This window comes from Choloepus didactylus, chromosome 8 (assembly GCF_015220235.1).
Source record: "Choloepus didactylus isolate mChoDid1 chromosome 8, mChoDid1.pri, whole genome shotgun sequence".
In the NCBI taxonomy this organism is placed as follows: Eukaryota; Metazoa; Chordata; class Mammalia; order Pilosa; family Megalonychidae; genus Choloepus; species Choloepus didactylus.
The window spans coordinates 50596838-50613234 of record NC_051314.1 but is presented as its reverse complement, the minus strand read 5'-3'; positions in this window follow the sequence as shown (position 1 = coordinate 50613234).

The following is a 16397-nucleotide window of genomic DNA, read 5'->3' as shown; positions in this document are numbered from 1 at the left end:
AGAACCACCCACAGAGCTTGATGTGTATGCACTACAGTTGGAAAGATGCAGCATAATATTGTCAACACCTGTGTGGGAAATCTAAATAGTGTGATGTGGCTAGCTGTGACTGATGAGCAAAGGAGAGATGGGGGCTTTGGGATTGGCCTACTCTTCTTGTGCACTAGAAATGGGCCAGTGTGAGAAAGCCAATGGGAGGTTATTTTAGATTCTGTTTAATATGGCTCCTTGGAAATGTGTTTAGAGCCTCAGCAGACACAAGCTTATACACCAGAATCTTAAGACCTGCAGAAGGAACAAAGTGATCAGCTGAATAAAAGATTCATTCCCTCTGTCAAAGTTGTTACAGAGAGGTTCGCGCTGCTTAAAAATCTCCAAGTAGTGTTAAAAAAACGTGTCCCAAGAAGTGTCAGTGGTAATCATTGTCTGGGCCCAGAGTAAGACCAGCTTACAACAGTGCCTGTTAAGTAATAATATTTCTGCTTCCCTTATCTTTCCACTTTCCCTCACACTTCAAATTGGGAAAAATCAGAAAAAGCAGATAATGAATGGGAGACGATGTGAATGAATGAGAGAAGAAGCCAGTCTCATCCTCCTCTCTGGTGGCAGGCTAACTGTGAACCTAACTGTGAGTAGAGGCGGCAGCTATAACTTTGAAGGAAGTTACAAACTTTGATAAAACTGACTATTTGAAATATTGAATTGAGAAGATGTTTTGTGACTTAACCATAGAAAATTTTATTATTTGAATGATTAAAAAGAAGTCACCAGGTGATAATATGGCAACACTGTATTTTATATATGATTTTTTTCTGCAAACCTACAACTTCTCTTTAAAAAAAAGAAAAATTCACCAGAAGCTCAAGTGTTCATTCAGGAACAAGGAACAAACTTTCACAATGAATAAATTTTGAAAGGACAGAGGAAGACAAATGTAAGGGTGCAATGTAATTGCATTCCACTAATTGTGCTTGTTCAACTTCTTGTTTACATAAATATCTTTTTCCTAGTCTGTGGCTTATCTTTGACATTTGTTTATGGTGTATTTATTTATTTATTTATTTTTTTTTTTTTAAGATAACTGCTTAACTTCCAACATGTTCCTACTTTACCCCAAGAAAGTTACATAATATAGCAACATTTCAGTGAACTTGTTCCTACTACATCCATCAGAAATTAACAGACCATAGTCATTTCTGGGCATCCCCAGAACGTTAAATAGCTTATCTGTTCTTCTTGGATTATTGTTCCCCCTTCCTTAATTGCTCTCTACTGCTAGTTCCCCTACATTCTACATTATAAACCATTTGTTTTACATTTTTCAAAGTTCACATTAGTGGTAGCATATAATATTTCTCTTTTTGTGCCTGGCTTATTTCGCTCAGCATTATGTCTTCAAGGTTCATCCATGTTGTCATATGTTTCACCAGATCGTTCCTTCTTACTGCCGCGTAGTATTCCATCGTGTGTATATACCACATTTATTTATCCACTCATCTGTTGAAGGACATTTGGGTTGTTTCCATCTCTTGGCAATTGTGAATAATGCTGCTATGAACATTGGCGTGCAGATATCTGTTCGTGTCACTGCTTTCCGATCTTCCGGGTATATACCGAGAAGTGCAATCGCTGGATCGAATGGTAGCTCTATATCTAGTTTTCTAAGGAACTGCCAGACTGACTTCCAGAGTGGCTGAACCATTATACAGTTATGGTGTATTTAAAGTTGTTAAATAGAATTTTTATCATTTTATTGTATCAAATTTATTAAACTTTTTCTTTACTGCAAATTTTTGTGCTCAGTAAAGAAATCTTTAAAAAAAAATCACCTTCCTATGTTATTTTTAAAGTTTTAAATTTTACTTTTTACAGATTCTTTTAAAATCATGCCAATTATTTTTTTATGTGTGGTATTAGATAAAGATATAATTTATTTTTTCCCATATGATAAGCAGTAGTCTCTTCATCATTATTGAATAGACCATATACTTATTTTCTGAGTAATTTCTAATGTTGCTTTTATTATGTATCTAGTTTCCTCCATGTGTGAAAGCCTTTGTTTCTCGAGTCTCTTTTTCTGCTCCGTTAGCCTATTTGTCTATCCCTGTGCAAATATTATCAAGCCTAACTGCTATATGGAGAGCTTCCTTACTTTGTTATTTTTAAAAAATAGCTTGGCAATTCTGAGCACTTTGATTTTCTATATAACTTTTAGGACTAGGCTCTCAAGTTGCACAAAAATATTCTTATTGGAACTGTAATGATATTATAAGTTAACCAGAGAGAAGTGACTTTGATTAGAATATTGAAAATGACCATCATAAACATGGTGTAACTCTCCATTGTTTAGACTTACTTTGCTTGCATAATTTTGTTAGATTTATTCCTAGATATTTTATACTGTTTGTTATGAATGGATTTTTTTTTCTGTTATATTTTCCAATGAATTATCACTGGCATTTAGGAATATGACACTAAATTTTGTATGTGGCTCTTTTATCTATAAGTCTGTTGATTCTTTTTAAATTCCAAAAGCTTTATATAGAGGGTATTGAATTTGCTATGTAGACAGCCATATTTTCTGCAAAGAATGATAGGTCTTTTCCTTTCCAATTATTATACAAAAGTTTTTTATTGGCTTGCATTTACTAGAGCTTTCATTAAAATGATCACTAGACATAATGATAACTGGTATCCTTTTTTTCCTGACATTTAAGAGAATGCTTTTCAAATTTCATCATTAACTACTTTCTGAATAACTATAAATATGTGAATCAACATTCTGAATGGTTAAAAGTTTGGACTCTGAAACCAATCTGCCTTGGTTCAAATTCCAGCTCTGCCACTGACTACCAAATTAACTCTGACTTGGTTTCCTCATGTGTAAGATAGGGGATGGTGGTGCTTATCTCAAGGAGTTGTTTTGAAGATTAAATGAGTTGATACTTGTAAAGTGTTTAAAATTATGTTACACAGCAAGCTTGATGTAGGTGTTTCACTTGAAGTTTCTCATTCAATATATTACTTTAAATGTTATTCTTATATTGAATAGCCTTTGAATTCCAGGGTAAGCCATATTTGATTATGATTTTTAAAAATACATTTTTCACTTTCACTTCGGTTCAACATTGTAGTAGAGACTCTAGCCAGGGCAATTAGTGAAGAAAAAGAAATAAAAGACATCCAGATTGGCAAGGAAGACAAAAAACTATCTCTATTTGTGGATTCCTAAGGAATCCACAAAGAAAACTTTAGAGCTAATGAATTATTTCTGCAAAATTTCATAAAACAAGGTCAAGAAATAAAAATTAATTATACTTCTATTCACTGGCTGTGAACCATCTGAAAATGAAATTAAGAAAAGTATTTACAATAACATAATAAAGAACAAAATATTTAGGAATAAAGTTAACAAAGGAAGTGCACTGAAAACTACAAAACATTTTTGAAAGAAATTAAAGATCTAAATAAATGGAAAGACATCCAGTTTTCATAGATTGGAAGACTTAATTTTTAAGATGGCAATATTCCCCATATTCATCTACAGATTCAACACAATGATTATCAAAATTCCAGCTATCCTTTTTTGAAGAAACTGACAAGCTGATTCTAAAAAGTATATGGAAATGCCTGGGTCCTAGAATAGCCAAAGCATTTTGTAAAAGAAGAACAAAGTTTGGGGACTCACATTTCCCAATTTCAAAACTTGCTACAAAGCTGCAGTAATCAAAAGAGTTTGGTATTGGCATAAGAATAGACATACAGATCAATAGAATAGAAATGACAGTCTAGAAATAAACCCTCACATTTAAGGTCAATTGATTTTCAACAAGGGTGAAGGATAACTCAATGGGGAAAGGAGTAGCCTTTTCAACAAATGGTCCTGGAACGACTGGATATCCACATTAAAAGAATGACATTGGATACTACCTTACAACATATATTCAAATTAATGCAAAACTGATCAAAGATCTAAATGTAAGAGCTAAAACTATACAACTCTTAGAAGAAAAATCTTTGTGACCTTGGGTTAGGCCATAGTTTCTTAGTACTCAAAGTACAAGAAAAAATGAAAAAACATAAATTTGATTGCATCAAATTAAAAATTTTGTGCTTCAAAGGACCCTATCAAGAAGATGAAAAGAGAACTCACAGAATGGGAGTAAATATTTTCAATCACTTATCTCACAAGGACTAGTATCCAGAATACATGAAGAACTCTTATAACTCAACAGCAAAAGGAAAAATAATCCAATTAAAAAATGAGCAAAGGCTTTGAATAGACATTTCTTTAAGGAAGCTATACAAATGGCCAATAGTACATGAAAAAGTGCTCAACATCATTAGTCATTAGGTAAATGGAAATCAAATCCACAAAGTATTATTTAACACTCACTAGCTCTAATAAAAAAGACAGGCAATAACAAGTGTTGATGAGAATGTGGAGAAATTGGAACCTTCATCTACTTCTGTTGGAATTATAAAATGGAGTAACCACTTTAAACAAGGAGTTAACATATGACCCAGCAATTTCACTCCTAAGTATATACCCAAGGGAATTGAAAACATTTCTTCATAAAATTTGTACACAAATGTTCATAGCAGTATTATTCATTATAGTCAAAAAGTGGAAAACCTAAAACATCCATCAACTACGTCATATATATGCGATGGAATGTTATTCGGCAATAAAAATGAAGTACTGATACATGATACAACATGGATGACTCTTGAAAACATTATGCTAGGTGAAATAAGCCAGGCACAAAAGATCACATAAGATTCCATTCATATGTAATGTCCAGAATAGGCAAATCCATAGAGAGAGAAGGTAGATCAGTGGTTACTAGGAGCTGGGAGGAGGAGGGGATGGAGAGTGGTTGCTCTTGGGTACAGTTTCGTATTGGGGTGATGAAAATGTTCTGGAAGTTGTGGTGGTTGCACAACTCCATGAATATACTAAAAACACTGAATTGTATACTTCAAAAAGGTGAATTTTATGGTACATGATTTACATCTCCCAAAAAATGTTAAAAAGTTGCATGTTTGAATTGCATTTTTTAGGATTTCATACAGGATATTATTCTCTAGATAATTCTTTAGATTTCTATTCTTAACTATTTTTATTTAGCTTTGGTATCTGAACCTAAATAATCTGCCATTCTCTAAGTTTTATAGGTCAACTCTTCTTATTCTTATTCATGTCTAATTCTACTTTTACACTAATTTCTTATCTCCTCTTACCTACAGAAGGACATAAGTCCAGCAAATTCTCCATTTCTTCTCTATTTGATAATTCCAATGAGTAATCAAAAGTGATGTGGTATGTCTTATGGTGAAAGCACCCTCTCTTGACCCCACATTCTCTTCCAGCTACTGCCACATTGCTCTTTATCATAGCAAAATTATTGAAAAATGTTCTTATAATCACCAGCTTACTTCTTTTCCTCTCATTCTGTCTTGGATCCATTTTAATCAAACTTTGTCCCCATTTCCCTGGTAAAGCCACCAATTAGCTCCATGCTGTTAAATTCCACTGATAGTTCTCTGTTACCATCCAATTCAAACTATGACTTGACAAAATGGAAAACTCCCCTCCTGAAACATTTTCTTCAATTTGTTTCTGGAATACCACTTTCTTGATTCTCCTACTATTTTCCTCATAGTACTTCTAAGGTTCTTTTGCTGTTACCTCTTGTATTAGTTTTATATTGCTGTGTAAGGAATCACTACAAATTTAGCAGCTTAAAACAACACCCATTCATTATCTCACAGTTTCCGTGAGTCAGGAGTCCCGGGACAGCTCAGCTGGGTCCTTGGCTGCAAACAACGTGTGGGCTAGACTGCATTCTTATCTGGAAGCTCACTTTGAGATTTTGCTTCCAAGCTCATTCAAGATGTTGGCATAATCATTTCCTGTAGCTGTATGATGGAGGCCCTGTTTTTTTGCTGGCTATTGGCAGTGACTGTTCTCAGGTACTAGAGATGACCCACAACTCCTTGCCACGGGGGCTTCTCCAATAGGGTGGCTTGCTTCATCAAACCCCTGTTTGTCTCTTACCTCACGGAGACTCCAGCCTCATTTTTAGGAACTTTCTCCCTTTTCTTTGATTTGCACCCTGAGAGGTGATTTGAATGCACTATATTAATAGGTTCCATTGCCTTTGGTTTTCTGTTGGAGGGTGAGAAGAGAGTGGACTGGGATATTTATTCACCTAGCCTCCTCATTGCTGGGTTGCCTCCGTTGAGGAAAGGTGGTAGTTTTTGTCATAGTTCCTTCTCCATTCAACAACTTCCTCTGGATTCCCAGTAACTCCTCCGTCCCATTGCTCTTTTAGGCTGCCTGATGTTGGGGTAGTGCATCATGCCTTATTTTTTTACCCTAAACTTTGCCATACCATTTAAATAGACCCATTATTGAACTCTTCTCAAATTGCATGGTTGCAGCGTGCTTCTAAGGCTATAAATTTAATTCTCTAAATAAATCCAGATCTATAAATCTACATGCTTTTCCTCACTGATCTCATCTAGTCTCATGGATTTAAATTCCATGTATCACTGATGACTTCTAAATTTTTAGCTATAAACTTCCCCTTTCCCTTGGGATTCCTGCTTGAAATTTCCACTTGGATATCTTCTATACATCACAAACTCTAACATCTTCTAAACCTCTAACTCTGATTCTCACCCAACTTCCAACCTCAAACCTGACCTTACCTCATGGTTTCTAATCTCAGTAAATGACAACATCATTCTTCCAGCTATGGAGGCCAAAAACTCTGGAGTAATTTTTGAATTCCCTCTTTCTTTTATACTTCTCATCAAAATCAACAGCTATCCTCTTGTCTCTATCTTCATCAGTGACTTCTTACCACCTCCAGTGCTTCAACTCTGGTCCAAACTATCATATCTGTCCTAGATTCTTTGAATAGACTTCGAACTGGTCTCCTTGCCTCTTTCCATGCTTCTCTTGCTTCACCCCAGTCTTTTCTCAACACAGCTGTCATAATGATCTTTTCAATATGTAAATTACATCATGTCTCTCTCCTTTTCTCAAAGCCCCCATCAGCCTTCACCTCACTCAGAGTTAAATGGCCTTGAAGGCTCTCGATGGGCTGATCCTTTGCTACAATCCTGACCTTTTCTCTTATCACTCTTCTCCTTGCTTGCTCCATGCCTTTTTTGATGGCATCCTTGCTGATTTTTTCAACACATCATGCGTGCTCCTGCCTTAGGGCCTTTGAACTTCCTGTGCCATCTGCCTGGGACACTTTTGCCCCATTTATGTACATCGCTGGTTCCCTCACATTTCACTTTCTCACTAGGTCTATTCTCTGACACTATAAAAAAGCATCCCTTTGTCCACTCTAATGCTCTTTTTCCTCTTTAGTTTATTTTTTCTTCTTAGCAGTTTGGCCCTCTGTCATATTATGTATTCACTTGCTTATTTGTGATCTGTTTCCCACACTGTCCCCTCTCCCCAGCTAGAATATAAATAGAGCAGGGACTTTGTTTTGTTCACTATTTTTTTTCCCCACAGCATCTTGAACACTACCTGGCATGTAGTAGCTGCTCAGTAAATAGTTGTTGAATAAATGATTGTGTAGATGAATGAAAAAGTTTGTATAATGGAGGTATTGATTGTTTGCAAAACAGTATCTATACAATCTATATTTGTTTCAGGGCTCCTCATCCATGGTAATTTTGGGAATAGTGCAGATCTATTTGTGGAACTGGGGAGTGTTTGCCTCAAATCATGGCCTTGAGGCTTGTTTTAGTCTCCAAGGCTGCTCAAAGCAAATACCACGAAATGATTTGATTTAAAAATGGGAATTTATTTGTTCATGGTTTTGAGGTTGGGAAAATGTCCAAATCAAGGCATCATCACGGTAATGCTTTCTTCCCAAAGACCTGCTGCTGGGCAATCTTTGTCTCCTCTGCTACATGGCAAGGCACAATGGCAGTGTCTGCTGGTCTCTCCCTTCTCTTCTGGGTTTCATTGATTTCAGCTTCTTGCTTTGTGGCTTTTCTCTCTCTCTTTTATAAAGGACTCCAGTAATAGGATTTAAGACCCATTCTTATTGAGTTGGGGATACTTTAACTGATGTAACTTCATCAAAAGGTACTCCTTATGATGGGTTTTCACCCACTGGAATTCATTAGATTTAAGAACATGGTTTTCTGGGGGTACATACAACTTTCAAACCACCACAAGGATTTTTCTTTTTTTCTCTTCTTTTCAGGCCCAATCTTCCTTGTAAACCATAGTCCCTAGTAGTAAATGAGTTGCTTCTTAACCTCTTGCATGTTTATGGAAGTCCCAAACCAGCTGCAGCTTTGGGCAGGGTGTGTGGTTCTAAAGTCTTGCCCATTGCATTGCCTTTCTATTGTGTTTACTGTTCATGGAGATGTTTATCTTGTTTTTGCACCCAGCTAATATCATAATGCTTTTATCTTTTTGTGCATTTCCAATTGTTGCTGAGAGGTCAGAACAGAGAGGGTGTGGAAATTTATGAACTCACTAAACTATCTTGATTAGAAGTCCCTATGCGTTTCTAAAGTATGTTCGAATTGTTGTCAAATTTAGAATCCAGAAGACAGCAAATAAAAATTCAGATCTACAGCTTAACTTGAAAATTTGTAACACCTGGCAACCCTAGGCTTGCATTTCTGCATGTGACAGTTGACTGGAGATGAGTAACCGCTGAAGGGGCATGTACTCTACAAGTTGCCAAGTCCTCACCACTGCATATGTTTTTGAACTTGACAGAAATGACTTCATTCCTTTGCTTTGTCTATATATATCCCTGTTGGTATTTTAATCTGTGACCCCTACCTTAGAGTATGTGATGAGCTAAAGCATCAGATAATTCAATATGATACAAGATTAAAAAACACCCAAATCAAAAACTTAAGTCTTTATTTTGAATAATATATAAGAAGTGGAGAGAGAGAGAGAGAAAGAGAGAGAGAGAGAGAGAGAGAGTGTGTGTGTGTGTGTGTGTGTGTCTTTGTTTTATCTCACTTATGTAAGTTTTTTTCCTATCTTTTTGGGCCCGAATTAACCTACCAAACCCACAACTTTTCCATTTTAGGCAAGATCTCTGCCCTCAAATAATTTTTTTCAATATAAATGGCAAAATTTTATATCAGGGAATGCCTTGCAATTACAAAGTGAGACACGAATCACTGAAAATATAATGTGATTTTATAATGTCAAGCTAAGACCTTTCTAATTCATCAAGAAAGAACTAACCCATCTGATGATACTAATAAGCTTTTCTTCCTACACTGAAGTATGTAGTATGAGAATGAGAGTCTTCATGTATGTAAGAACCTAGGTAATCAGTTCCATTTAAAACACCCATCCACTAGAGATTCTCCCCAGAACAACCAGTAGGCAGTCGAAGGCATTTCTATATCTGTTGAAGCTTCAATGCCTGGTTTATACTAAATAGTGACTCCTCTCCAAAACTATACAGGTTTGGGCAAAATCAAGCATGTGGAATGAGCATTTGGCTAGTTTGTGAGGCACCAGAGGGACCTATTGCTCCCAAAATCGCCCAGCAGTAGGACATGGTGCCAGAAATGATGATATTTCTCCATTATTCAGGTTTAAGCAAGGAATCTATTGTGAAATAGGAAATAAATCCTCTTGTGTTTGTGCCATTTGTCACATTTGTCATCTCTTTACAGATTTTAGGTTTGCATGGCAGTTTATAATGCTGCTTGCTCCTTCCTGAATACTTTGCCATAAATCTTATTATACTACAGTAGTATACCTCAGTAAGGGGGCCTATTTATTTTAAAGGTTTAATTTTAAGCTTTTAATTTAAAAGGTTTAATTTTAAAGGCATCCTAGCCTGTTCTGCTTAATTGTTATTTCTCCAATAAAAGTTAGAATTCTTTTTAAAGACATTTACTAATATGTAATTACCATATTTCCAAGGAAGAATCACAATATATACAAGATCCAAAGAAAAACAGACATCAAGCATGATTAATTAAAGTTCAACAATAAAATTGGATATTATTTATCTTTACTTAATCCAACCTTATTTTTTCTCTTAAGCCTGATTGGATAAATTCACCCTGAGTTATAAATATTATTCTCATTTATTTTTATTATTATGCTATTTGAATAGAAGCTCTGATGGTTGAATTCATTCAGCATTACTCTGTCACTAAAAAAGAAAATGTTTAGCTGCTTACTCAGGAATGAGAAGGCAAGTTACAGTTTCTTGGGAAGGTTTGTTTCATAAGAAGGGACAGAAAATAGATTTTGTGGGCCCATCTGTATCACTGAGCCTGAGATTAGACAATTCTTTCTAACCCATCTGCGCTGGTTTGGATGCATTATGTCCCCCCAAATGCCATGTTCTTTGATGCAGTCTTGTGGGGGCAGATGTATTTAGTGTTGATGAGTTTGTAATTCTTTGATTGAGCATTTCCATGGAGATGTGATCCACTCAACTGTAGGTTAGAACTCTGATTGGATAATTTCCATGGACCTGTGGCCCTGCCCATTCAGCGTGGGCCTTGATTAGTTTACTAGAGCACTATATAAGTGCAGACAAAAAGAGTGAGCTTGTTACAGCCAAGAGGGACACTCTGAAGAATGCACAGGAGCTGAGAGGGCAGCTGCAGCTGAGAGATGCATTTTGAAGATGGCTGTTGGAAGCTGACACTGACATTTTGGAGAATGCCATTTTGAAGCACAACCTAGGAGTGGGCAGATGCCAGCCACATGCCTTCTCAGCAAACAGAGGATTTTAGAAGCCATTGGCCATCGTTCAGTGAAGGTACCCTATGTGGATGCCTTACTTTGGACACTTTATGTCCTTAAGACTGTAACTTTGTAACCAAATAAATGTCCTTTATGGGGGCCAATCCATTTCTGGTAATTTGATTTCTGGCAGCATTAGCAAACTGGAACACCATCTATACTTAAAGTTTCTCTTAAGTCACAGTAGGGTCTTTCTTTTGATGTTCTAACAGTTTCCCTTTCCCTTCCTTACTGTTTAAATACTTTGTTCTGGTTTGCTAATGCTGCCATTATGCAAAACACCAGAAGTGGATTGGCTTTTATAAAGAGGGTTTATTTGGTTACAAAGTTACAGTCTTAAGGCATAAAGTGTCCAAGCTAAGGCACCAACAATAGGGTATCTTCACTGAAGGATGGCTGATGGCATCCAGAAAGCCTCTCTTAGCTGGGAACGCTCGTGGCTGGTATCTGTTTCCTCTTAGGCTGCATTTCAAAATGGTGTTCTTCGAAATGTCTCAGCTGCAGCTGCTCTGAGGTCCTTCTGTTTGTGACCTTTTATAGGGCTCCAGGAAATGAATCAAGACCCATGCTGCCACACCGCCATGGAAATATTCTAATCAAAGGTATTACCCACAGTTGGGTGGGCCATATCTCCATGGAAACAGCCTAATCCAAAGATTCCAACCTATTCAACACTAATACATCACCCTCCACAAAATTGCATTAAAGAACATGGCATTTTGGGGGACATAATACATCCAAACCGGCACATGTGTTTAGAGCCCAAAACACTCAGATAACTTGTATCACCTTAAAGATTGCCCTGCTGGTCTTTTGGGGCTTCTGGGATGTGTTAGAAGTTTATCTTTAAATTCAGATTCCAATGGAGTTAGTCTTTAGAAAAAACAGCCCAGCCTTATCTGTCTCTCCAGTACTGGTGTGGATATGCCTCCCACATTGAACTACAGTCTAGCTGAGCAATACCTGAAAGGCACTTCCTTTAGCTAGACTTGTTCAGGTGGCCAGGACAGAGCCGCTCAGTTTACTTCATGTGAATAGGGATATTTTATATAGATGTGTGGGAAGGAACAGCTACAGAGGGAGCTTTCTCAGCAGCTCTACAGAATATCCTTCATGGAATCCCATTCACCATTGTTTGGAGTTTAGCTATAAGAGTAGCTCCAGTGATCTAACAGCAGCTTTGGTGACCCAGTCATCTTGCCTGCCTTCAGAAGTGGGCATCCCCTGCTCCCCTCATATTCTAAAGCCTCAGCTTTTCTTTGTTTCTCTTTCATTTTCTGATCCATTGTCCACTGCGTTTATCCATTGCTTCTGCTTCTTTTGAGCTCTCTCTCTCTGTCTCCCTCTCTCACTCTCTCTTGCTCTCACTCACACTCTCAAGTTCAAAACCATTTTTTACTTTAGTTGAACTTCTAATGTTTTACTGCTCAAAGTCATGTCCTTAGATCAGCAGTATCAGCATCACCTGGGAACTTGTAAGAAATGCAGAGTCTCAGGTGCCCTCTCCAGACCTGAATCATATTCTGCATATTAACAAAACCCTCAATCTTGAAAAGTATTGCTCTTGTTCCGGTTTGCTAAAGCTGCCGTTATGCAAAATACCAGAATCAGATTGACTTTTATAAAGGCGGTTTATTTGGTTACAAATTTACAGTCCTAAGGTCATAAAAGTGTTCAAACTAAGGCATCAACAAGAGGATACCTTCATTGAAGAATGGCTGATAGCATCCCGAACACTTCTGATAGCTGGAAAGGCATGTAGCTGGCATCTGCTGTTCCTTTGCTCCCAGGTTTCATTTCAAAATGGTTTTCTCCAAAATATCTCTGGGTTTCTCTTAGCTTAGAATCTCCAAGTGTCTCCAAGCATCAACATTCAACAGCCATCTTCAAAATGTCTCTCTCAGCTGCTCCACGTGTACTAATCAAAACTCCAGTATACTAATCAAAACCCACACTGAATGGGCAGGGCCCCACTTCCATGAAAATAATCTATTCAAAGTATCATCTACAGTTTGGTAAGTCACATCTCCATGGAAACAATCTAATCCAAATATCCCACAAGACTGGATTAAAACATGGCTTATATCCAAACCAGCACAGTTCTAATGCACTGACCCTTTCATTTTCTCCCAGTGCATGAACTCACACCTTATCTTTCTTCATTCTGTCATTATCATTAATTTTTTTGCATCTTACAGTTGGTCATTTAACACCCTCACCAATACTCTCAACTCCCATGTCCCTCTTCTTCTTCTTTTTTTTTTTTTTTTTCCATTTGTCTGACCAAACCCCAACTCTGGATGAATATACCTACATGCCTTCACTGTGTCTACACCTGAACTGCTTGGCACTGCCAGAAAAAAGTCATAGCAGGGTAGATTTGTGTTACTGAATAAGCACCCTCTAAGCCTGTCAATCCTTCCATGTTTTCCTGGTAAATTCTCTCCTACACCTGGCAGCAAGTGTTTTAAACATTCTACGTTATACTCAAACTTCAAACGTTCTTGACTCCTCCTCATTCTCAACAGATGACTTCACCTCCTACTTCCCAAAGAAAATAGAAGGCATTGGGAGGGAACTCCCTCAGCTTCCTGCTACCAAATTCATATAGATACAACTGTATCTGTATTATTCTCCTTTTCTCCTGTTTTTGTATGGGAAATATCCTTCTCATTTAAGGCTAGTGTCTCCCCCTGTGCTTTGGATCCTATTCCCTCATGCCTTCTCATGAATCTCACTATCAGTTTTCCTTCTGCTATTTATTCAGCAAATCTTTCTCAACTGGATCATTTCCAATGACATTTAAACCTGCTCATGTCTCTTCTACCTTAAAAACAATAATCTTTTTCTGACTCCAACATTCCCTCCTCTAACTCTTTTTTATCTTTCCCCTTTCTTGCAATCTAAATTTTTGTTCTTTCGTGAGTTTTTCTTACCTCAAACTCATTCCTCATCCCTCTTCAATCTGGTGGTTATTCCTAGAAGTTTCACCTGAACAAGTCTGGCTAAGGTCACCAATGACCTCCATGTTTTAAATCCAATGGACATTTTCCAGAAGTTTTATCTGACCTTCCAGCACTCCTGATAATTCTTGTTTTTTGAAACATGTTTATATTGGCTTCCAAGACACCATGCTATCCAGGTTTTCCTTCTTAATTTCTAGCATTTCATTCTCCATTACTTTGCAGATTTATTCTTCTCTGTCTATGGGTCTAAGCTCTTTCCTCTTTCAATTATGTACTCTCTCATAGTTTTGGTTCTCTAAAGATCAGGTGCTGTGGCGGCGTTTGGGGTGCAAGATGTTTATTAGGAATTTACACCTATGGAAGGAAGGGGATGTGAGAAAGAAGTTGAACTTAGATGCAGAAACCCAGGAGGGCATTCTGAATCATGGACTCATTCCACATTTGGTTGAAGTGGCTGGGTCTTCAAACTCCTGTCTTGTTCAGTCATCAGATGTGGAGTGGCCAGGAAAGGCATGAGGTCTGATAAATCAGTCTTTGCAGCTGAGGCAGACTGAAAGAGCTGACAGCTGGATGCTATGCATTGATCTCATTTTCCACCTCTGGTCATCACGTCCTTTGTTGGAGGGGGATCTTCATGGTGCATTTCCATGATTCTCACATACTCTGTCTCTAAACAGTATCTTCCATATCCATGGCTTCAATTTCCATCAATTGGCAAAGATTCCCAGATTTACATCTGCAGTCTAGCCTCTGAGTTCCTGACCCATATATTTAACTACCTATTCAACATCTCTACATGGATGTCTCAAAGGGGCCTCAAGTTCAACCTGTGTAAACCCCAACTCTTGACCTTCGTTGCAAAACAATATTCCTGTCTCAGAGAATGGCAACAACAAATTCATCCAGTTCTGCAAACCAAAAATCTAGGTATCATTTTTGTCACTGCCCCTCCCACCACCTTGTTTGCATCAATAAGCAAATTCTGTCAAATTTATCTCATAAATATCTTGTGAATCCATTCACTTCTCTCCTTTTTCTATTGAATAATTCTAGCTATTGTTCTTTCTTGCCTGGACTCCTGTAAAATCATTCTGTTTGGTCTTCCATGTCTACTCAACCCCCTCTCATCAGTTTACTACATTGGAGACGGGACAATATTTTAAATGCAATTTTGAGTATGTTACCTCCTCCTTCAGTGACTTCCTAGTGTTGTTGTTGTTTTAGATAGAAACCAAAATAATTAACATAGCCTCCATGGGCTTCTGGTTTAGGGCCTGCCTATACCTCCATCCTAGCCTCGTTTTACTCCTTTCACTTCCTGCATTCCAGTTGCACTGATTTTTTTTTTTTTTTAATGTAAGTTTTCCTAGTGAGCTTGCTGAGGGTCTCATAATACTGTTCCCTCTATTAGGAATGCTCCTCTCCCATTCTTCATCTAATTAACTCTTTCTTCTCCAGTCTCTGATCATTTCATTGTGTTTGTTTTTGTTGTTGTTGTTTTTTTTTGGGTAAGCCTTCTTTGAGTCTCCCATTCTGGGCCAGATCCTACTATCAGAGGCTCTCATAGCATTCTATTTTATTCCTTTATAGCACATTTGTCAGAATGTAAATGTATACTCAGTCATGTCATTATTTGATTAATGTCTGACTTCCCCATTAGTAATCTCTGAGTATAGAAAATCTCTGTCACACTTCTGTATCCCCAGCACCTTGGTACAGTGCATTCAAAACATATTTGTTGAATAAAAGAAATGTCCTAAGTTAGAGCACTTGATAGGGTTGTTATTCACCATCCAGTATGGAGTCCATTGTGCAAAATTTGTGTTCCAGGCTACCTAAGGGGCTGTTGGTCTGGTCAGTTGATTGCTTCTGGGGAAGAGGATGACACCTGACCTGGTTAGTCTGATCTGGATAGTTTGATCACATTTTCACCAACTTCAGCTAATCTTGCTGAAGGGTAATTAGGAATTACGCAAGGTAGCTTTCTCAGATGGTGCCTGTGAACATAGCAGGCCTTGGAGAATGAGAGGCTTTTCTCAAGTTCAGACCTCTAGTTTATTTACCTTAGAGATTAGATGACAGATCAGAGTCTTTGGAGGATCTGAGAGGAATAAACCTACCCACACTCTGCTCCCCTGACTGTCATGTGTAACACCATTCCAAGCACATTTTTCAGTAAACAAGCCTTTATCGAATGTGGTATTGAGTAGAGTTGTGGGAAAGTTACCTTAGGAATGCTTTCTGCAGCTAAGTGGCATTGCACAAAATCCAAACACTTTACTCATATAATCCCATGAATACTAATGGCTTTCCTTTGATTGGAAAATACTTCAAGTGATTTGCTAAAACACAACAATATCACCAATACCAGCCTGGGCTGAGGCTGCAGTTGAGGGCAGCTGTTTAATGCAGCACAATTAAGCCTTTTCAAAATGCAAATGCAAAGGAACACCTTAGTAATCTGAAGCTTCAGGGGAAATTTGGTAATGCAAATGTAATTATGCAAATTGGGCAGCTGCCAAGGAAGGAGTTGGCCAACATCTTTAATTTTGTAAAAAGGACCATTATCAAATTATGTATACAAATCTCCATATGCCCCTGGAGAGATAATGAGTCTGTAGAGTACAAAGTGAAGAAATGTTTTT